The following is a 24,366-nucleotide window of genomic DNA, read 5'->3' on the forward strand; positions in this document are numbered from 1 at the left end:
TATCTCTTACTTAAGTTTTAAATATAGCCAGGCCGTGAAATCGGGATACAACGATTCTAGTAACTTTCAAACAATTTTGAGTGGGCGATTTGGTCAAATTTAGTTTGTAAACACAATATATATATTTGACGTCATTCTCACCCCGAATCATCATTAATTGTCCCTACTTGATAATGACTTAACACGATTGTCTTCGTGCGATTGGTAATCAGCTATAAGTATAATCTGACCTAGCACTACATGAATCAACCAAAGAATAGAATGTGTCAGTTCAAACTAAATTTATTAACAACCTCAACTATCATTACAATGCATTTTCAAAATACACAAAGCATATTTTATGTAAGCCGGTAACATGTAAAAAGGGAATTTGCGCACAACATAAAAAAGATGAGGGGGGAAAGGGGGAGGGGTAGGATTTGAGACTTTTAATGAAAATTTGTTTTTGTTTTCATAATAGTTCATGACGAATCCCTCTTTATTTTCAGTTGGCTAAACTGTACGGATTAAAGACAAGTGGTATAACACTTTAAAATTGAATGTAATTGTTAAAAGCATACAGTAAAAATGTTTCTAGTTCGTTATTTTCTATTCGAGATCTTATAGTGGCAAGATGTAAAACAGTTTTCAGTAGTTAAAGCATCCCGTCTGCAATGGCTACACTTTTTGCCTGACAATAACATAGAATAGAAATTTTATGAGTAAATTTTACTGAAATAAAAACTAAGCTGAAAATTATCTTATTTCGCACATATGCAACATATCATTAATTAAGTTTTTGTTGAATCTGTCAGAAGCGTGGTTACAGTACGACTTCTAAAGTAGGACGACACAACTCTTGCCCTGTCAATAACATGACTTCGTACCTTTCCAAAGCAAACAAACGAAATAAAAATAAAGACACCCTGCCAAGAACCAAAACAAATAAATAAATACCAAAAAACTGTTTCGTTCGAAAACGAAGCGACGTAAGCAAAAACCCATGTTAGCCCCATTACGATTGATAATTTTACATAGACAAGAAGTTTACATCCCTCTTTTCTTCTTAAAATCTTATTTGTTTTTCGACTAGAAACAAAAATAGACCTAACAGTGAAAATATAGAAAAACATATTAGTAAGTACTAACAATCCAATTGGCACAAGAAAGTAAACCAACAATGCCTGCTTGTTTCCAATCCAACACACAATTTGTCCATACTGCGGACTAAAGTCACTGACTGTAAATGCATCTAAGCACACTCCCGATACTACAATGATCATTGGGCTAACCCATGCGTTTATAATTTCATATTCCGTATCATTCAACTGAATATAAACACAATCACTCCGAACTTTGCCCCGGGAAAATGTATCTGGTATGTCTTCACTTGAAACTGTCGGTTTATATACACATTTCCCATTTTCATAAACAAGAGGAATTATGCAATTAACCTTTCTACAAACATCGGTAAAGAGATCATACAGTTCAAATGTTGGGCAGATTTTACTGTTTCTTTCTGGTTTCTGCGCTCGACGTCGCTTGACATATGTACCAGTAGCCAGATTAGTGTGATAATCAAACAAAAGTCTGTAACTGTAACTAGTTATTTTCCTTTTCTCACCGGACGGTCTCAGCGTCCATGCACGAGCACTGCAGACAAGTTGATCAATACTTACATTGTTGCAAAGGGCACAGTCTTTATTTTTGTAAACATGATCATTAAAAACTACTTCAGTTGGTCCATCTTGACATCTGCTCGCACTATGTGTTGATAAACAAGTATCTGTTATAGGGAAACATCGCCTAGTTGTGTATCTTGAATCAGCGCCCGATGTTGGTGGATAGAGACGCTTGCTACAATGTTCATCGTTTTTCATACTTTCGAGTGTTCTATTAACGTCTCCTCTGTGAGGCCAATTACAAGAAAAACCTGTTTGCCAGGACAAGAATTCTTCTCCATGACATGCTGCACAATACATGTTCCTATACATATATCCAGTAGCTTTACCGCTCACTGGAATAAAATTTTGTAAACTACCAAATGTTTCGCATTCTTTTTTTAGTTCGGTACTTGCGCCTGTTGGACATTTCTGCACCACAAATACATACGAGTCCTCATCAATCCCAGGAATATATTCACAACTAAAATTTGGTTTAAATGTTTGAATGGTTTGGTTGATAGCGACATCAGAACAACAATCATCATATACAGTACATTCAGAATCACAATTACAATTCCTATCGTCAATATCCAATTCTTTGCATGACCATTTTTGTTGGCAGAATGAACTATTTAAGTCGGTTACATCTTCCTTGAGTATTTCATTAACAATCTGCATTACTACAGTTCTAACAAAAAACGAATAAATAAAGAATATCAGGGCAAATTTAAGTGTGAACATGTTAAATTATTTCTTGTATATTCATCGTCTAACGTTCAAATGAAACTGAAGTTTTAGCTACATCTGCTGATAGTGTATATGTAATTTTGACAGACAACACTCGGTGTGTTTATGTATCTAACTCCACTCAGAATCTCAATTAGATTCGGAAATATAACACATACACACAATGATTAATCTTTTACTTTGTTGATTATTCATTCATACTTATCCTCACGATTCTAATTTCTTTAATTATTATAATAAATACATTTAAAAAAAGAAAGAAATACGTTAAATAGATATAAGGAGATGTGGTATGAGTGCCTATGAAACAATTTTCAATACAAGTCACAATTTGTTAAAGTAAATCACTATAGGTTTCAGTATTCCCAGTAGTTTAGTTTTTTATATATGTTATTTACGTGTAAACTTTGGGAAGTCCCATTTTTTCAAAGACTTATTATTTTTTTCCCTTAGTATCTTCTGCATCATTTTTGGCTCATCTGAATCAGCCCGCCCGTCATCACTTGGCGTCTGTCGTCTGTTGTTCATCACCCGTTAACATTTACAAAAACCTCAAGTCTCATCTGGAAACTAAAACCAAACTTGGACACAATAATCCCTTGGGTTTATTGTTCAAGAAACTTGTCCGTTGTTACAACTTTCCAGCCAACATAACCACCAAGGATGGACATATTAAACAATTTAAAAAAAAAAAGGTTTTTCTAAACAAAAGGGGACATACGTACACTATGCCCCTCGGCCTAAATCTGCCACTGATGAGTGTAAAGTGTGGAATTTCTTTTCTCAAGTGTGCAAAATGAAGTCTTGACACTTTTCTTCCGAATTCAAAATAATTCTATTTTATAAGTGATGCCCCTCATTTTCCACCAGGGTAGAGAAGCATCACTTATAAAGTATTGTTATTGTTAAATCGTATATGGATAAGAGCAAGAAAACGCGTATAAAGAGTAATGGAGAATATCAACGAAAATTGTTATCTATATGCAAAACAAACAACTCAACTTTAATGTATTATATATATTTGTATACTAGTACTTTCAAGGTATAAATTAACTACTAGTATATCTCAGAAAACAGCACTGAGTTGCATATATCATTTTACTAAAATACATTCATGTAGTTGTTAACGTCTATGTCATTTGTTCTCTGTCTGAGAGTTGTCTCATTGGCAACCATACAACATCTTAACTGTCGGCTATTGTTCCGGGCAATTTTTTTAAACATCCTTGCGTTCGCCCATTTAGATACCTGATATAGATGGCAAAATATCTGATTCGATACTCTCCTTTCCTCATTATTACATTTGAAGTAAATACTTTTAGTATCTGAATTAAACTGAGTAGATGTTAGATATAAGTAATCAAGACAGAAAACAATAACACAACAATACCCGAAAATACACACAATCTGTCCAGTAAAATCAAATTTCTTATCCCAACTGCAACATATTTAATGTTCAGCGATGTACTACTTTAGCCCCTAAAGCTGTGTTCTGATATCAAGCATATCAGTACTAATGTTGTACCGACTTTCTGTGCTGCGTCTGATGACTTTTAGCCCCTGGTGTAAAACAAGAGAAAGTTCTAGTAAATATTGATGTTTATTATTTGAAATCAGTAATCAAAGTGACCGTTGAAAACATAGATTGTTTCCATGCGGGCGTGGTCACATGATCACTGATTTCTTAACTTTCTCCTGTTTTCACCAATCAAAAATTACCTTGTAATTTAGCTCCCTTGACCACAACCTATTTTCACTGGTTGGTCAATAATCCAGTCATGGGTGACAGGTGTTATAAACAATTTCACACATGAGTAATAGGAAAAGGTTGTTTAACAAAAGCCTTAATTTACATGTAAGGTACATAATCCAAAGTAAATAATTTAGCACTTACATGTCTCTTTGTTATCCGTCTTAATTACGTAATCTAAATATTAAAGTTGTATGTCATTCTTCTTATCAAAAATTAACATTCCAAAAATAATGTAACTTATGTAAGGAGAAATTTTAGAAAATAAAATAAAATTTAAATTTCAAAATACTTTAACTCAAATTGTAAAAATTGAATAATTTTCACTTAAGTTTTGGTCTGTTATATTAAAATTTTGTCTTTGGCAATTCATAATTTTTCTATAACAACTCTTCCTCAACCTCACTAAGCTTTGTCCCAAAGCTTGAATTTGAAACATCATCTGAACTGATAAAATAAAAATAATAATTATATATATATACATGTAAAAAGAATAAAAGTATGATAAACATAATGTAAAAGTTCATATAGAGTCAATGTTTATATATCACAATCATGTGAATGTAGTTTTGTGATCTAATGCCCATAAAATACTTAAGTTAAAAAATTAAAAATACATATATGTATGGTCATAATTGCAGATATTCAATAAGACACTTCCAAAATTTCAAAGTATGTATGTTAATACACTTGTAACGGGGAGGCACTGAGGTATTGCTTGTTTGCAAATATGCATTTAATAAGTATTACGGTACCAATTTGCATTATGAGGAGGGATATTAACAATTCACACTAGAATATGTGTGTTTTAAAAAATAGTACTGATGCAGTTTTCCAATAATGAAAAATCAAGTAAACCAGGTGCTAGTGCAACAGAAAAGTCAAAGTACCAATAAATTTTCATATTAATAAGACAATATAACAATGTAAAATTCAAATATATAACATGAAAATGAACGATTCATTGCATGCTCACTTCTTGCAAGCGCATGATCTGCAATCTCATGATCTGCAATCTCTATAGTATAATGTAATCTAAAAATATGTTTAATATATTTGTGTTCTAAATCCTACAAAAAGAAATAAACTAAACATTAATACACTCTAAACTCCTCCACTTTGGCTCTCGGTAACATTTCACTGGACACTTAACTTCATCATACATAACTATATTATTGGAATGGATTCTAGTTTCTCAGGACACTCAGTTGCTAAAATAAAAAAAAAGTGATGATTAGTCGAATGAGCACGGCCGTACTCTAGCACTACTGACAACAAAACACTGATGCATTCTGTTAGGTTTGACTTCACATCATAATTTGCCTATCAAATTTCTGAAATTAGAAAAAATGTTAATCAAAGGGTCAAATAAATAAAGAATAGTCCACTGCGCAGATTCGAAACTGGAGTTCAATCCAGATTATTTGAATGTAAGTGAGTTATTCGCCATTAAAGCTTTATCTGTGTTATTCCAGTGAAATTTGTACAGTAATTTGTTTTCACCTATGGCCTCGTAAAATATTTTTTCTGTTTTCTCCTCCTTCCTCTCCTAGTTTTCCTTGTAAAATATTCTTGTATCAAGCCCTCTCCTATATTCTGTTTTGGTTCCCATGTCGGTTTGGAACCATCTTTCCATTTTACAAGAAAATACTGTATTCCTCTTGTTTTCCTGTTATTTAGTAGTTTCTCAACTTCATGAAACGTATCATCTATAACATTGTTTGGTTCATCTCCATTATCACTGTTAGTATCTGAATCTGTACTCTCATCGTCTGCAATTTGATCATCTTGATAATTATCTGCAGGTTGGTTATTTTGCGCATCAGGTGGATTATCTGGAACTGGACGTTCTGGAGCTTGTGGGGGATCACGGAAATCAGTGGGATCTACATATTGCCTAAGATTGCTCGCATTGACCATAGATTTATGTTCCTTCTGGTCACTGCAGCGTCTTAATTTATATGTGAAATTCGGCCCACAGTCAGTTATGTAATAAGGACCATTACATTTATCAACTAATTTTGGTGAACGACCGACAGGGACCACATGTTCTTTAAGTAAAACTTTATCTCTAAGCCTAAATTCAGGAATTTTGGTATTTTTGTCGTATCGTTCTTTCATTTTTGCTTGTTTGAGCTTAATATTTTCAGCCGCCAAATCTTGGGTAATTTTGAGGTTTGAAATTATTTCTTCTAAATGGTGTTTTGCATCTTTTGACAGATTGTCTTTTGGCAAAACAGATGCGTCAAAAGGTAAGTTCATCTCCTTGCCGAACACCATTGAAAAGGGAGAATACTCTGTTGATTGAGTAGATGGAGAATTTCTAAATGCCATTAAAATACCGGGGAGTTTATTTGGCCAATTGTTCTGGTCCTTATCACTATAAGCTCTGACTGCCTGTATAAGTGTACTATTGGTCCTTTCCACTAATCCATTTGTCTGGGGATGGTAGGAACTTGTATGATGCCTTGTAATATTCAACATTTCACACAAAGCATTCACCAAATTCGATACAAAATTTCTACCAAGATCTGTGACTAGACACTTCATTGCACCATAACGACTAATAATTTCACGAAATAAAACCTTTGCAACCTCAGAAGCTTCTTGAGTTTTCATAGGAAAGGCCTCACTCCATTTAGAAAAAGAATCTACTAAAAGCAACACATAAGAATAACCTTCGTTAGTTTTACTGAGTTTCAGAAAATCCATATGCCATCTTTCAAAGGTTGTGTCAACTGGCAGAGGATTAAGAGGTGGTTTCTTACCCTTTGTATCTCTTTTAATTCTCTGACAGCGATCACATGATCGAATGTAGTTTTCAATACTTTGGTGCATTTTAGGCCAAAAGTACTTAAGACTCAAAGCATGATAAACACGTTCGATCCGAAGATGTGCACCACCTACGAAACTATCATGATAACTTAAAAGAGCATCCTCTCTAAGAGCTTGAGGGAGACATAATTGTTTAATCCACTTTTCACCATTGTCAACTCTGACTCTCTTCTGAAACCATTTATACAGAACATTATTACAGATAGAGTAATCTTGAGCAGATTTTTGAACTTTTGAACTCTGATCATTGTCTGCAGGAAGAATACCCTGAGTAAGAAATTTGTACATATTTCCAAAATCATGACAATTTTGTTGCAACTTTGCAATAGCAGGAAGGTTTGACAATTCTGGTCTGGCAATAACGGGATCTAATGGAGCAACCATAGTGTAATCATCATAAAAGAATTCCACTTGGATACTCTCAAAAGTCTTATCATTGCCACTAGCTTCTGTTCTAGTATTCACTTCAGATACCTTTACAGCTGCGACTTCATTTTCATCGTCAGGCTGTTCAGGATATGAGCGTCTACTGAGAGCATCAGCTACTTGATTGTTACAACCTTTTCTATACTTAATCTCAAAATTGTAATGCTGCAAGTCCATTGCCCATCTTGTAAGTTTACCTGTATTTGCCTTCTGGTTCATAAGATATGTCAATGCTTTGTGATCAGTATATATAGTGAATTTGCCAGTAGCAAGATAAGTGTTAAATGTTTTTACACCTTGAACTACTGCATAACACTCTTTTTCAGTTGTATTCCAAACCTGTTCAGTTTTGGATAAACTTTTACCACCAAAAGCAATGACACGCTCTTTTCTCTGACTGTCTAATTGACCTAGAACAAAACCAATAGCTGAATTTGAAGCATCACAAGTCAGCATAAAGGGTTTATTCATGTCAGGGTAAGCCAGGACAGGAGGTGTTAATAAAGCTTGTTTTAAATTGTCAAAAGCTACTTGACATTTCCTATTCCATTTAAAACTTCTTTCTCTTTCCTTCTTTAACAACCCATTTAAAGGAGTGGCAATCTTAGAATATGAATCAACAAAGCGTCGATAATAATTGCACATTCCCAAAAATGAGCGGACCTGTTTTTGTCTTGTAGGGACATGAAAAGTACTAATAGCTTTTGTCTTTTCAGGATCAACCTTAATACCTTCTTTTGAAATGATGTGCCCTAAGTATTTCACCTCTTTTGCTGCAAACACACATTTGCTTGGTTTCAATGTGAGATTTGCATCACGAAGACGAGTGAAAACTTGTTCTAGATGCGAAAGATGCTCTTCAAAAGTCCTACTAAATACCAAAATATCATCCACATAAACTAAAACAAATTGCCAATTAAGACCACGTAAAACATTAGACATGAGCTGTTGAAAACTTATAGGAGCATTTTTAAGACCAAAAGGCATTCTGAGAAATTCATAGACACCATTGCGAGTAATAAAAGCAGATTTATGTCTTGTTTCCTCGTCCATCTCGACTTGCCAAAATCCACTGTGAAGGTCGAGACAACTCAGAATTTGAGGCTGCACTTCACCAATCGTGTCAAATACGTTTTCTAGACGGGGAATTGGAAAGGACGAATTTTTTGTTTGAAGGTTCAATTTTCTAAAGTCCACACAAAATCTGTACTGCTGAGGCTGACCAGGTGCAGTTTTCTTTTTCACTAATATGACAGGTGAATGATACTCACTAGTTGATTCTTTGATGATGTTGTTTTTCTTCATTTCTACCAAATGCTTTTCTGTTTCTTTGTGCATATGAGGAGACTGGTTATAGAATCCCATTTTGACTGGTCTGGAATCCCTAAAAGTTTCAATCCTGTGCTTGTATCTATTAGTAAAACCTAATTCAGATAAATTAGTAGCAAAATATCTCTATAAGAAGCAAGAAATGTCTGCATTTTCTGTCTCTGCTCAGAATTTAAATCAGAAGTGCTGAAATCAAAATTAATAGGTTCCTTGACTTCCTTAGTTTGCTGTAAACTAGCTACAGATGGCATGTTATTATCTAAATCATGAATAAAATTTAAATCAATGTCTGATACAGAGGCTAGCACTTTTGTTGCGGGTATGTGTATTTCCTGATTTGTAGGATTCATCAATCTTATGACCGCTCTTTTCTTAATAATTTTGACCAAACATTTAGCACTCGTAAGATTGGAATCCGCTAAATTACTTACTGGTTCCAAAAGAACTATTTCTCCTGAATTTCTTTTTGAAATTTTGACACCAACATTCATTTCACAAAATGGAGAAATAGTGACAGGGTAATACGTTCTAGCAAGACCAGTACTAGACGTCTGTATCATACATACTTTAGGTATATCTGCATTTTCTTTATCTGGTACCTGTAATACACTTTTAGAAAAATCAATATTAATCTTGTTTGCATGTAAAAAATCCCAACCTACTATAAAAGAATGATGTAGCCCATCTATAACATAAACATGATAATTAAAAACAGCACCTTTAAATGAAATTGGTAAATTAACTTTTCCTAGCACTTGTAACCTATGTCCACTTACACCTTTAATTGATGGAATATCTGATTGCGAAAGTTTATCAGAAAGGGCCAACTTGCTATAAAAATCAAAGCTACAGCAAGTAATTTCTGCACCAGTATCAATCAATGCATGTGTTTTTCTGCCATTGATATCAATAATTGAAGTATTTTTCTGCATAGGCAATACCAAATTTACCTCTGCAAAAGAATTTCTACCTCTGTGCCTATCCTTTGACAAATGCCTAGGGACAGGCGCGAATCCCTAGCGGTGAAAAGGGGGGTTTTGACCAGATTTTTGTGAACCTCTGCATTTACGACCATAATGCCCTATCTTATGACAATTAAAACACTCTTTATTTCTTGCTGGGCAATTAGTACCACAAAACATACCACAATTTTCACATGAACCATCATCTTGTTGTTGTTGTTGTTGCTGCTGCTGGTGATATGGATTCTGTACTGCTGCTGGCATTGGTTGGCTGTACTGTTGTCCATTATACACTACTGGCTGTTGTTGAATGTACTGTTGTTGCGGTACAAAAGCGTGTTGTTGTTGGTAACCCTGTCCTTGTCGATAGTTTGGTCTTGGTTTGTTGTACCTGGGTTTGTTCTGTTGTTGAGGCTGGTTTGGTTTTGCCATGTTAATCGAGGTATGTAGTCTTCTAATTTCCTCTAATGGTTCCTGCATCTTGGCCTCCAGTATTGCTGCAATCGTATCAGCAGTTATTGACGATGCTGGTACAAGTTGTTCCGATTTCTCTGCATTTTCTGCAATGGCCCTTAATTGTTCCAATGTAACTGGCTTTGGAAAAGTGTTGTGGACTGTTTTCCCTATCTCCCCTCTAAAACCTTGAATTGCAATGCCTATCTTTATGTTGTCAGGAATGTCCTGTCCTGTGGTTTTTTCTTGTAATCGCGCCATAAACTCATCCACTCTTTCATTTTGGCCTTGTTTTAATTGGAGAATGTTAACATCAAACAGCCCTTGTGATTTTTCAAAGCATTTGAAAAATTCATCCTTTAATAGCTGTAATGAATTATGCACAGTTTCTGAAAGTGTTGCAAACCATTGTTTTGGAATACCATCTGCCATAAAGAATGGGAAGGAATTACACTGTTGTTGTTCGCACATTTTTTGTATGAGGGTCCATCGTATAAAGTATCCCCACCATTGTGATGCAGATGATTTTCCATCATAATTGTTGAGGTTAATTCCTGAAGGCATGTTCACACTTACTTCTCTAATCACTTGGACTACTGCAGGTGTTGATGATGTTGATGCAGTTGATACTGTTGATGTTGCTGTTGATGCAGTTGATGTTGTTGATGCTGTTGGTGTGGTCAAGGTTGACGTATTTTCTATTAATAGGACAGGACCTGTTGATGTTGAAGCTGTTGACGTTGAAGCTGTTGTCTCTGTTGCTTGTTGATGCACTCTTGCTTCTGGTCTTATAGTATCTTGACTTCGGAGAAGGTAGCTATTCAGTGGTGCTGGCATTTGTATGGTACTGATGTTATCTTCTTACTTGTTTGGGACTAGCTTTGGATCTTTCGGTCTCTCCACCAAATGTTGTACCGACTTTCTGTGCTGCGTCTGATGACTTTTAGCACCTGGTGTAAAACAAGAGAAAGTTCTAGTAAATATTGATGTTTATTATTTGAAATCAGTAATCAAAGTGACCGTTGAAAACATAGATTGTTTCCATGCGGGCGTGGTCACATGATCACTGATTTCTTAACTTTCTCCTGTTTTCACCAATCAAAAATTACCTTGTAATTTAGCTCCCTTGACCACAACCTATTTTCACTGGTTGGTCAATAATCCAGTCATGGGTGACAGGTGTTATAAACAATTTCACACATGAGTAATAGGAAAAGGTTGTTTAACAAAAGCCTTAATTTACATGTAAGGTACACAATCCAAAGTAAATAATTTAGCACTTACATGTCTCTTTGTTATCCGTCTTAATTACGTAATCTAAATATTAAAGTTGTATGTCATTCTTCTTATAAAAAAATAACATTCCAAAAATAATGTAACTTATGTAAGGAGAAATTTTAGAAAATAAAATAAAATTTAAACTTCAAAATACTTTAACTCAAATTGTAAAAATTGAATAATTTTCACTTAAGTTTTGGTCACTAACATTAAGTGCTGCGACTCATTTCACAAAAATGTTTTGAGAAAAATACTCGCAAGTCATAAACATTTTAGTATAACCAAGGATTATAACTCACCATCAATTTTTGTCATAAAATTTTTTTGTGGTATTTAGTGTGTTTGGCTTGTTAGCACAACTTCTGATTAGCGCAGAAAAAAAGTGTCTAGTAAAATTAATGTTATACATATGACTATTTTGACTACCCATTATATAATGTCTTGTTTTCCCTGATTTTTTTGTTATCTTTTTTTTTTTTTTTTGCTGTCGCTGAATGTTAATTATTGAAAAAGTCATATGGCATTGATGTAGCTCACACGTCCATGATCAGGAAAAATAAATATTTACAATAAAAAAAAAAACACACATCAAAAGACTAAAAAAAATGGCAGAGGGATAAATGAAGTTCTGAAATAAAACTATTTACAATTTTAATGAGTCAGTCTGTAAACAAAAAAAAGAACATCTGATTTTAAAGTTGATTAAAAGGTGTCCATAGCCCCTAGGAGTGATATCCATTAAATTTCATAGTGCTGGTCAAGCGTTATACAACTAAATGGTCAACGGGGAACGAACTACATTGTAAATTGAGCCATTTCATCATTCTTCTAGTTAATTTATTCGGAAACTTACAATTATGTACAAAATTATCTCGTACTTCTTTCTTTTACTTGGACTGATGTGCGAAGGGCATTTACCAATAGTGAAAAACGGTACGTACTTATCTATTCTTAACGTTTTCAGAATACACTCGTGAAAAACTCCGGGCACACTTACTAGTAATACAGAAAAATATAAGAATAAGAAGTTGTGATATGACTGCCATTAAGAGAACTCTAAATCAGAAACCAAGTGACATTAACAACTCAGTATAGCTCACGGTACATCCTACAATAATAACCAAAACCAATACCGCATAATAAGGTATTAAAGGCCCCGAAATAACAGAGATGAAACAATTCAAACGAGAAAATTAACGGCCTGATATATCTACAAAGCAATACACTCTGTGTAAAAAATAAAAGACTGACGGAACTATTGTTATATTTGTACATGTTTTATTATTCATTTCAGCAACTTCGAAGTTTCTGGGCAACGCTACATCTATTGATGCGACCGACGTTAGCAGTCTTATAGTTATACGAGACCATGGTCATGATATTGACACTAAGGTATAGGAAATGTATTTTATATCAAATAATCTTTTTCAACAAGTATTTTGATTGATCTGGCTGCCATCTTTGGTTTGTTTGTTTTTCATGATCCTGAGTTCGGCTGTTCGAAGAAGGGACGCCGTCTCTTTGAGAGCACCAGATTTCACAATCGGTTTTATGACGGGATTTTATAATGTTTGAGTTTTTACGGTGTTTGAAGTATATGCCTGTTATTCTTGTTCAACACACTTCGTTCGAGTATTGTCGTCAAAATGAGCATTTTTGTAAAAAAAAATTGTTAACTCTAGATGTTGTTCATATTTTTTACTATTATAACTTAGACCTCAACGAAAGCTTTCAAGTGTAAGTTTTTGTGCCTTATACATATGGGTGAATAACTTGACTTTTATTAGACCGCTACTCGAATATGCATGTGAAGTTTGGGATAATATGGGTGTGGGTTATTGTAAAAAAATAGAACAGCTGCAGCTTGAGGCAGCCAGAATTGAAACAGGTCTTCCTATTTTTACAAGTAATAGAATTATTTATAATGAGATTGGTTGGGAAACTCTAGCTGAACGACCCTGTTCACACTAGCATTTTTTTTTATCGATCTAATTTGAATCGATCTAAATAAAACCAGTTAGCGTTCACATTATCTTTAATCATAACGATCTCTATCGGTCTAATCTGAACCACTGCGTTCACACTACAATATTAAAAACGCAATCGATCTAACCTCAGGCCCGCAAAACTGTAAACACTGTGTATAAATAGAATTGATTTATCAAATTCATGTGTTGATACACTGATACACACACTTGGGGAAAAAAATTGGATAAAGTTATTGTTTCTCTTGAATCACAAATTAAAATGTTGATACTGGTGTTATTGCTGTTTTCTTTAATTTTGAAAAAAAAACTGTAGCAACGAAGTTACATCACGACGCCGGAAATACTGCGGTTCCTGCAAAGAAAAAAAAACAACATAAGAAAAGAAGACACAGATTTCGCAAAGCTATATGCTACGGCGAAGACAACATGTTTTCAGTTTGTTTTAACGGTCTTTTAACAGAGAAATATTTAAACAACGAACCTCTGAGATAATTTTGCCGCTATACATGCGCATACGTTATTTTCGAGTTAAGACACAGCTTCTTTTTTTAATTATGATCTTAACAGAGTCAACATTATTTCAGATCCGTCTTGTAGTTGTGGTGCTAAGTGCGAAGATTCACGTCACTTCTTTTTTTTATTGTCCTAATTATGCGAATATAAGAACCAAATTATTTATCTACTTTGGTTACCAGATAACTCTCTACTGAAATTTGAACATCTTAACCTCCGGCGATACGTCTTTAACTAATGTTGAAATGAAAGAATTGTAAAGAATGTATATGAATTTATTAAAGAGTCTAAGCGGTTTCTAATTGTGTAATATAGCACATTATAAAGTGCAAATACATGCATATTGTGTATAACCATTTACATCATCACACACCATCTCTTCATAGTTCCAGTATTTTTTATATATATATATAATGTATTGTTTGTATGCATGCTTTGTAAATATTCTATTGTTATAAATTGTTATGGGAGAAGACTATATAAGTTTGATTAACTTGTGTCTCATCCCTTTTGCACATTTAAGCAAATAAAATATGTTTAAACTAAACTGAATAACGTTATTTTGATTTCATGTAGTAAATTCCACTTGATTAGGATTCAACAATTCTTTGTCAACAAAGGCTGGGTAGATATATCTCTACTGCTTTTAATTTTCGCACACGGCTTCTTATCACCGGTATTAAATTCTATATACACCATATTGTTTCATTGAATACGACACATTTTGTTTCATCAAATAACACGGCTGAAAAGATAAAGACGTTTGATTTATATAAGATAACTAGTATATGTAACCGACGGGAAAGTGACACCCATGTCCCGCAAATGTGCGTAGACCCAGTCTATATACCCATAACGTTTTAAAAATGAAACAACCGACACCTTGAATTTCAATGTCTTAATTAATAGTGAATGAAACAAAGCATAACTTTAAAAACACATGGGTGACGACTGCTGTTTGTATTTAGTAACAATCCTAAGTATTGTTTGGATTTTAAACTTAAATACAATATATTATCTTAACTTAGATAAATGGTCCTCGGCCAGAGTTTACACCCTCAGCTTACTCTAAATTTCACCACATCAGTACTGAAATGAATTAATTAAAATGACTTTACACGAAAGTAATGATGCCTAAGCAACACAAACCACGCTCGAAATACTTTGACGAAGTTATAGGTGCTCAGTTTTGTATAGGTGCTCCTGGAAGAAGGGTTCGTAGCTCCTGCTCCACTCATTTAACCCGTTCGAATTTCTTCTGTCTAGCTGGTACCCTTAGTTGCATAACAAACTTTAGTCGTATTAATTTGATTTAATAATGTCAGTTGTTTCCTGGGGAGTTATAATAAATGCCTTAAAATGCCAATTTTGAATATATTTCTTTTCCTATTTTCTTGATAGACTTGAACTTTTTAGCATCATATAACAGCCTGATGATATTATCAGTCATACAAAATTTACAAATAAAGCATAAAATTGTCCGGTAACCTTAAAGCACAATTTTAAACTATTTCGATTTTTGGCACATTGTGTAGGGGTTTATTTTTCTTTATTCTTTTAAAATTTACAAAATTTTTCATAGACATTGTTTCAAATTGTGAATATTTTTTTCCACCGTCGAGACCTTTTTAATCCGGACTTTGTCCGTCTCCGGTGACGTTGTCATTTCAAGATAAAGTTATCTCCCTTTTGGCGCCAAGCGAAAATAGTTGAAAAAAATAGGTTATTTTCCCATGAATTATCTTTATATACTTGTTCATCGCTTGACAGAAAAGACACAAATTGCAACAGGATCATAGGCTCGTTTTGAAAAGATTGACAGATGGCTAATTTGGGTGTCTAAGAAATTGATCCCCATTTCTGTTTCTGGACATTGTATAATTGTGTTGATGCACAGGGGCTTGTTTAGTGGGTCAGACGAGGTTTTACTGTCAATGGCGATCGCTATCCTATATAAAATACCAAAAGGGAATAAACAAGTTGGTATTTTATATAGGATAGCGATCGCCATAGTAAAACCTCGTCTGACCCACTAAACAAGCCCCTGTGGCTGATGTGTGTCATATAGTTACTCACTTACTGCTGTTACTGTTAGCAATTATATATTATCTTCCATATTGATACCTTTTTCGGTTTCCCCGGGTCAATTGACATCTGAAAGCATATATCTTTAGTTTACCTCACAATGTCCATCGAATTGCTATCCTTTTTCCCTTAAACCCATATGTCAATCAGGGTAGATCATTAAATTCATATGTAACAGGATTGCTGCATTTGCATAGTAGATAATTAGTCAGCCTTTAGTGATTGAGCTGAGATAGTACTTCTTTAGTTCAGTTGCTATTGAACAGAGGTCCTTGGTTTAGGTGCACGAGGAGACAAAGTGATTTTGTTATAGATTGATGCTCTCCTGATCCTAAGCTTAAGGTCAATAATATTATGACACAACTCTTTGTGCTGGATTTTTTCATACTGGTACTTAATTTCTCCATTAGTATTTTCACACGGTACTTATTGGTTAATTTGTTCAGAGCAGGAATCAGGGGGTTTTCAAGGCTATATGAATCTTTAAATCGCCCTGAACGTAAATAAATTATTACATATTCTCCAATTATATCTACTGTTCTCCTTACTTGCTGGTGCTAACAGGGTTTGAAGATCTATTTTGATGTTTTGAATCTCCAGCTGACTTTCCATTTCTTCTCTTTCCTGGTGGTATCTCGGACAGTTTAGTAGCTAATTACTTGTGAACAAATTGACGACCGCTTTTGAAATTTTAATATTGTGTTACCGATGCATAAAATTTAATTGAACTCAAGATAAATATTGATGATTTTGACCTTTTCTGTTGTGACAGATTTTATGTAATTAGTTTATTTATCATCAACCAATGCTCGTAAAATTGGAATATTCGGTTACTGTGTTTTCCTCTTCACAGTATGGCATGAGGGATTGGCCTATCTGATGGCGATATTTATTGAGCCTATTATAGCAGGTTCTAAATTCCGACATGATTCTCCCTATAGCTAGGTTGGGATAATCAAGTGGATGGGTCTTACCTACAATAGGAGATAATTCCAGGAGTTGTCTCCCAGCTTCACTTCTAGTCCATCTATTTTTCCATTTTAGTTTTTTGTTTTTGACATCTTAACTGCACTTTTCACATCAAACATTGTTATGACCTTGTACTGGTCATTTAGATTTGAGGCCTCCTATGCTGCATCTTTTGCTAACTGGTCCGCTACATGTATATGTATCTAGTTCCCGGCTATATTAGCATGGCCTGGGATTCAAGATAGGGTAGTTTGTAAGTTGCCTCTCGGGAGGGTCCCAATGCTTTCCTTGATGTCTGTGATAGTGTCGATGTAGTTCGATGACTTCCAGTTAGGAGTCAAGATGCCAACCGCTGTCTGGCTATCTGATAGAATCCTTATTTTCAGTTAACTGTTTTCTAAGTGTTTAAATGTAGTGTTCTAGGACCATAAGGATAGCTACGAGTTCCGCTAAGAGTATTGAGCCTCTGCTAGCTACTGGTCTTTTTAGGCTAGTTCCTTGGTGGTTCTCAGTATAAAATAACTGCTCCTGCTCCACATGTTCCTGGATTTCCCTGACAGGAGCCATCTGTAAATACGATAGCTGTTGACTCTGAGCTTTCTCCTATCAGTTCTTGTACAAATTGTTTGCTTTGGGCAGTTGGTTCTGCAGTGCTGTTTTTCGAGCTTCCTTATCAACTCCAGTAGCTTGATGCGCTCGTCAGCATAAAGTCTACTTCTGTCTTGTAGGTAAACTCTGGTTCTATCAGTTTTATGTTTACTTTTCTTGTTTTTAACAAATCCATAGCCTGATAAATAGCCTTACCAAATGGAGATTCTTGGCGTTCATATGTTTCATTGTTGGTAAGATACTCTACCAGCTGGTGTTTGATTAGTTCAGCTTTATATTTGGATTGGATTTTTGCTATTCCTCGGACTGAGATTTCTTCCATTCTCAACTAAACTTTTTTATGAGATTGTTTCCCTTAAATACTAAGTCATCTGTAATCAGTTGAGCTAACAGATGTATGTACAAAGTACTTCTTAAACTTAGTCAGTTAGACATGTCAGAGCCCTGTATTGTAACATATATGTCCTGGGTAAATCCTTGAGGAGACAATGTAATTTTGTAATATTGATCATATTCTCCCAACACTAAAAACCATAATTAGAAGAAATACTTAGTCAGCTACCATTGAAGATATACTTTTGAACACTTTCACATGTTTCACCCATTTGTTTTCAAATTATTATATGTTGTTACTGATGACAAATTGGAGGTTTAAAGTTTGATATTGACAATTTTAACTTTTACAATTTAGGAGTTGAGGTCCTTGATTTACTGTAAATTTACACTTTTTGTTGTTTCCATGCAATTACTTGTGAACAAATTGACGACCGCTTTTGAAATTTTAATATTTTGTTACCGATGCATAAATTGAACTCAAGATAAATATTGATGATTTTGACCTTTTCTGTTGTGACAGATTTTATGTAATTAGTTTATTTATCATCAACCAATGCTCGTAAAATTGGAATATTCGGTTACTGATGACAAAATGATTGTCAAGTTTGAAATTGGTGATATTCACTTTTACTGTTGAGGAATTATGATAAATCTTGTTTTGAAATCAATTGGCTTATTGTAACATAAGATTTTGATATGCAGTGACGCATCTAACTTAGACTTATGACTGCCAATAGTAAGAGACAATCTGATATAAATCTTATAACATACCAATTGCAATTCTAACTTTTGAAACACCTGAAATAGTTAAGTTATTAAAAACTCTAAATAAGAATGTTTGAACTTTCAGACTATAATAGAGCCATATAAACCTGGTAGATGTTGATATTAAATAAAAAAAAATCAGACATTTTTTTATTTTATTACAACAAGGTTGAAGACCACGTAATTATTGACACACTTAAAAAGAAATGAGTCAATGAGACAGCAAAAAAAAATTAAAAAAATTTTGATTGCTACCTTCTTCTTTATTTGGTCTCTGGCGGAGACTTCAAAATCATACCACATCTTATTTTAATATAAAGCCGGAAGAGTTTGTTTTGTAGTAAAACAGATAATAATTTCGAACTCATCATAAGAAGTCATTGTATTTTTATAGTGTTTTTTTTGTAGACTGTCAACAAGGAGTCTGGTTTAGAACACAGTTTAGAGGCACAGTTTGTTGAGACCCCTGCAGGAGAACTAAGGGTAGGTAACTGTAAATTCAGAAATTCTTGCAAGGATTTTATTAATGCAAATATAAATCAAAATGGGTGATCCTTAAGGATGTACACCTCTGAGGAGCCAAACATTTCTAGAATTAGACTTTTTTTCTAAACCTGAATTTTAGGTTTATATGACTGTAAAAAAATAATTGGTGAAGAAAAAATCATATGGTGGTGCACTTCTTTTTTTGCTACGGCCCTTTGAAAGTACGCAATTTTAATGATTTTCCTATTTTGCATCAATTTTTACTTATTTTTGGGCTATTATCATGAAAAAAATCACAATTCCACAATAAAACTTTTTGTCATACTTTCGATAATAATGAAGGAGACCTATCTGAATAAATTTGAATTAAAAAAACTATAGGAAGTGTTAATATAAGAAATTTTCAGCATATTTTGATGCTTTTTTGTGTCACTTTTACCATGTTGTCAATTTTGTAAATTTGTGATTTTTCTCTGTTTTAGTACAAATTGCATATTTTTTCAAATTCTTTGTTATAATAGATTGAAAAATACATATCTTAGATATTTGAAAAGAAAAAAGGGATGTGGGATGTACATGTTTCTGGTAAAATCATTTTTTGTATCCCTCACGCATTTTCTAAACATTTTGGCTAAAAAGAGGGTTACAGAAAAGAGCGACGATTTACAGAAAAGAACCGAAAAGGACCAAAAAGAACCGAAAAGGACCGAAAAGAACCGAAAAGGAAATCGATTTTTTTTGTAATTGAAGGAAATTAGCAAATTGCAAATCATTGCAAAACCTTACACTGTGACAGGACTAATTTTAACTTACATGTGAAAAATTACAGGTAGGGTCGGATGCCTATCTTATAGAATAGAAAAAGGAAAAAGAAAAGTTTTTATTCACCAAACAAGGGCCCCTAGGTGGGCATATAGCATACAAACAATAATATCATAAACAATAACATATACAATACACAGACAATAGATATTTAACATAAGTTATAAAAAAAGATATAAAAAAATACTACAGAAAACACGCAACAAAATAATAGCAATATACTATAATTCAATTTATATTCGTGTTGACATTGACTCATGTGCTCCAGGTTTATTAGTGTATTTTACCTATAAAAAGAAAAACAAGAAGCATAAGCAGTTAGTGCTGAGAAATATATATACACATATAACTACATTGAATTACACACAGTTTAAAAAAAAAAAAAATTTACTGCACACGTTGTAGTTTTGCCGTAGTTTTCCTATCAGCCAGTTTCCTTTTCCTCAGACCTTTCTTCTTTCCTTTCGACCTAGCTTCATTGACCACTCTTCTGCCATCTGTTGACTTAACCAATTTGGTCTTAATACGGTATCGGCGGAACCTGGCAAAATATTTGTATTTTTCCATTAAAGTTTTGTTTGCCCAAACATTCCTGGCAATCTTTAAAGGTTCATGTGTGCTCGCAAGCGTATAAGGTCCTCTCCCTATCACTGCTCAGCCTCTTTATAATTCACCTCTACCAAGTCTGTCATCTTTATCATGAAGTCAACTTATGACTGAGGCTTCCAATCGACACCTATCTTAAGAACATGATTGTAAGATTCACTATAGTTGTTAGTCCACTCTGTTCCAATTCTTCCTGCATTTTGCGGCTCATATATTTTCCCTCTGAGTACTGGCTTCAAAACCGTTGAAAAGTATCCTTTCAATGATGTAAACAATATAAAAAATCCGTGTATATATACATTGTTTTAACTTTATATTATAAATATATGTATCCTCTTTTCGGTTCTTTTTGGTCCTTTTCGGTTCTTTTTGGTTCTTTTCGGTTCTTTTTGGTCCTTTTCGGTTCTTTTCTGTAAATCGTTGGACTTGACTTGACTTGATTGGTAATAAAATTTGAAAAATTGATTACTCAAAAACTATTCATAGGAAATACCCAATTTTTTCACAGAGTTAAGTTTGATTATAACATTTTTTAAATTCAGTGATATTTTCCACTTGTATCACATATTTTAGAAATAATTCCAGAACGAGATTTCAACGAGACTGAAACGTCAGAAGAATACATCCTTAAGTCCATTCTCCAAAAAATCTCAGTAACATATAGACAATAATCATTTTATAGTTATCATGTACATGTTAACAAAGACATTTATTGTAAAAATAGTTTTATACCAAATTCCCATTTGAAGTTAAGACCTAAGAGTACAAAGATGTGGTATGATTGTCAATCGAATGAGACAGCTCAGTTCACCAAAGATCAAATGATGTTGAAGTACCGGTAAGCAATTATTCAATCTATCCTTGATAGACAAAAGTCAGTGTGTACATGTATATCAGTAATTGTGCGTTATAAAGTCAATACAAGGCAAAATTGTACAAAACGTATCTTCTGTTAGACAATAAACATTTTAGTTATGTTTACAAAGACATTTATTGATAAATATCTATAGACGCTACAGTTTAGACCTAGAAAGCATGAAAGTTACAGACAGAAAAGTATTGCTTTTGTTTTAATACTTGATGTAAACTGCTGTTACGTACGTACCCAGAGGCGGATTAAGGGGGGCCCGGCCGGCCCCCCCTTTTCAGAAAAAAAATGGTTGCTTGATATAGGGAATCACTGAAGCATGACTAGAGCGGCCCCCCTTAGGCAGTCAGTGGGCCCCCATTTATGAAAATTTCTAGATCCACCAGTGGTACCTCATATGAAAGTGTACCAATGTATAATCAGAAAAAGATAGTCTTCTTTGATATATGACAAGTCGCTCTTTTCAAGTTAATTTCTGTATTATACATGAATAATACATAACCAGGAATAATTTCATGACCGACTACTTGAGAGGCCATACATGTATGACAGAGAGCTGACACTATAAAGTTGCTCTATTAATTCATGCACAAATTGATGAAAGTGCTCTGATGAGAAACAAAACTGCATTTAAAGATGTAATGTTATTAGTACAACTAAAAATTTTTGCTTGCATTGATAATTTATAACACACTGGCTAACGTTTCTTTTATGCCTATATATGTTTATGATGATTGAAACCGGCTACAGTAACATGCACAGGCTGTTTTATAGGGTTTACCAGTGGGCTCCCTCTTTAACAGAACTTGTTCCAAACTTATGATAAAGACTAGCCACTGACATGTATATAAAACGCAATGCAGTAACTCGTCCTGAAACGTGTGGTCAGTTCTTTTTTGCCACAAAAATGGTTTTGCACCTGTTTCCCGAGATTGATGGTTTCCGAAGATGCAAATTCGCATATATATAGCTTTAATGACATAATTTACAAGAATAAGATTTTTTTTAATTTCTTTGACAATTGACTAAAAATAAAAAATTACAAAGGTTAACATACAAACACATTGTCAACTGTCGTTATACACTTTGCAGTACAATGTCCATCAAATAAAACAGTAAAATTATGCTTTTTCGTCAATTGAAACTTGAGTGAAAATCAATAATAATTACATTTAAGAATGAATAAAGTCCTTAACCATTACAACATTGTCTATACGTGACAGTTAAAAATAAGAACACAACTCGATGCATGTGTACAAAATATTACGTTCCGATATCGTAAGTGACGAGTAGTAGTAGTAGTAATAGTGGCGAGTACCGAAGTCTCGCCGCGGAAGAGATTACGATAAACCGCGAGATTCCAATCCTTCTTACTATACAAATCCTTGGTTTGAGCTAATATTAGTTTTGCTGCTTTTATATTTTTTATAATTTGCCTGCATTTTGAACGGACATTTATCTATAAAACCAATATTCAAGTATATGTGCCTCCTGATAAAATGAATAAGACTAACGCATTTGTATTTGTATCATTAGGTAGATTTCATTCCTTGAATATTTGTCCAAATAATAAATAGAAATGTAAAATGCCAATTTAATTCAGTTCACAAAGTTGAGTAAAAAATTGAAAAACAAGATTTCAATTTCTAGAAAAAAACAGCATATAAACAATTTGTCTCGTTCTTTCGGAGAGATGAGAATTCTAAACTTTCCATATAAATCCAAATATCTCATATCTTTATAGAAAGTATGTATACCATAAAGATGTTTATCAGTCCCAGCTGTGCCACCCTTAGTCCAGGGAAACTCAGTATCCGCACAACCATTAGGCATGCCATTGTAGCCCATTCCAACTATTCTTTTGTCCTGATTCACAATACAGGCTCCAACCTGAATAATATTTGTTTGAATGGGAAAGAAGAAATTAATTTTTCCTACTCATAATCACTTTCGCACTAAATTGGTCGATTGTATCAATACATTTTTGGTTGTCGCCAAAAAGTACTCAATGAAATTTACTATCTGATAACAAATAAACTTCAAATATATCTGATTATCATTTACATAAATGTTATTTGTGTATTATTTGATTTAACGATGAACTCAAATTTGAAAATAAATATTTTGAACGTCGCTATCATGTTGTTTACATTTGCTATATTAAGTAATTCTGTTAACCTTGTTATTCGAAAAATTTATAGCATCAATAGCCATAACCGGATGCCCTCTTGACCAATCATATAACATATTCCCTCATAAGCGAATGAGGTCGGTATGCTTTTCATTACTCTTAAGTATTCCATCTGTATCAATTTGTGAGAAAGATCCAAATATGATATATAAGAAGCAAACACTCGCTTAAATTAAGTAACACTGTAGAAGTTTTGTATTTAGTAAGGTTTGCTATCGGTAAATTTGGATATGATGGATACAAAAACTGCTTTACTGGCGATGAATAGAAGAAGCAGGGTCAGCAAAACGGATATTTACGACTATCAGGAACACAATTGACAATTAAAATTATTGGAAAAGTCTAAAGGTAAACGTTGTAGAGAAATATGTATGACATACCCTTACAAAGCACGTGTGATCACCCCCGTCCTTGGTTTGGTTCGTGTTACTCGGTCTTTAGTTTTCTATATTGTGTTTTTTTTTATACAATTATTTTACTTTTTTCTTTTATGCTATGGCGTTGTCAGTTTATTTTCGACTTTCAATGATTTGCGACAGGCATATACAAAAAGTGATGGAGTTCACCATGTGAGCGGGACAGTGTTGTAACAGTACAGCACAAGAAAGACTACAACAATCAGTTGAAAAAGGTTAAACTCATCAGGTGGATACAAATACAATTTAATGTAATAAATATGCTGTAATGAAAGGAAGGGAGCTGTAC

General features: G+C 33.8%; 1 protein-coding gene and 1 long non-coding RNA gene across 2 annotated transcripts in view; one reads left to right on the plus strand and one right to left on the minus strand.

Annotated features, from left to right (window-relative positions):
- Positions 1-24,366, minus strand: part of LOC143085371 (deoxycytidylate deaminase-like) — a 250,128-nt gene that overhangs the window by 221,060 nt on the left and 4,702 nt on the right. The gene's annotated exons all lie outside the window — the stretch shown is intronic.
- Positions 12,214-19,283, plus strand: LOC143043196 (uncharacterized). Its single transcript, XR_012968250.1, has 3 exons — positions 12,214-12,356; positions 12,718-12,815; positions 19,097-19,283. It is a non-coding gene; the product is annotated as an uncharacterized LOC143043196 (long non-coding RNA).

Source organism: Mytilus galloprovincialis, chromosome 8, assembly GCF_965363235.1.
Source record: "Mytilus galloprovincialis chromosome 8, xbMytGall1.hap1.1, whole genome shotgun sequence".
Classification (NCBI taxonomy): Eukaryota; Metazoa; Mollusca; class Bivalvia; order Mytilida; family Mytilidae; genus Mytilus; species Mytilus galloprovincialis.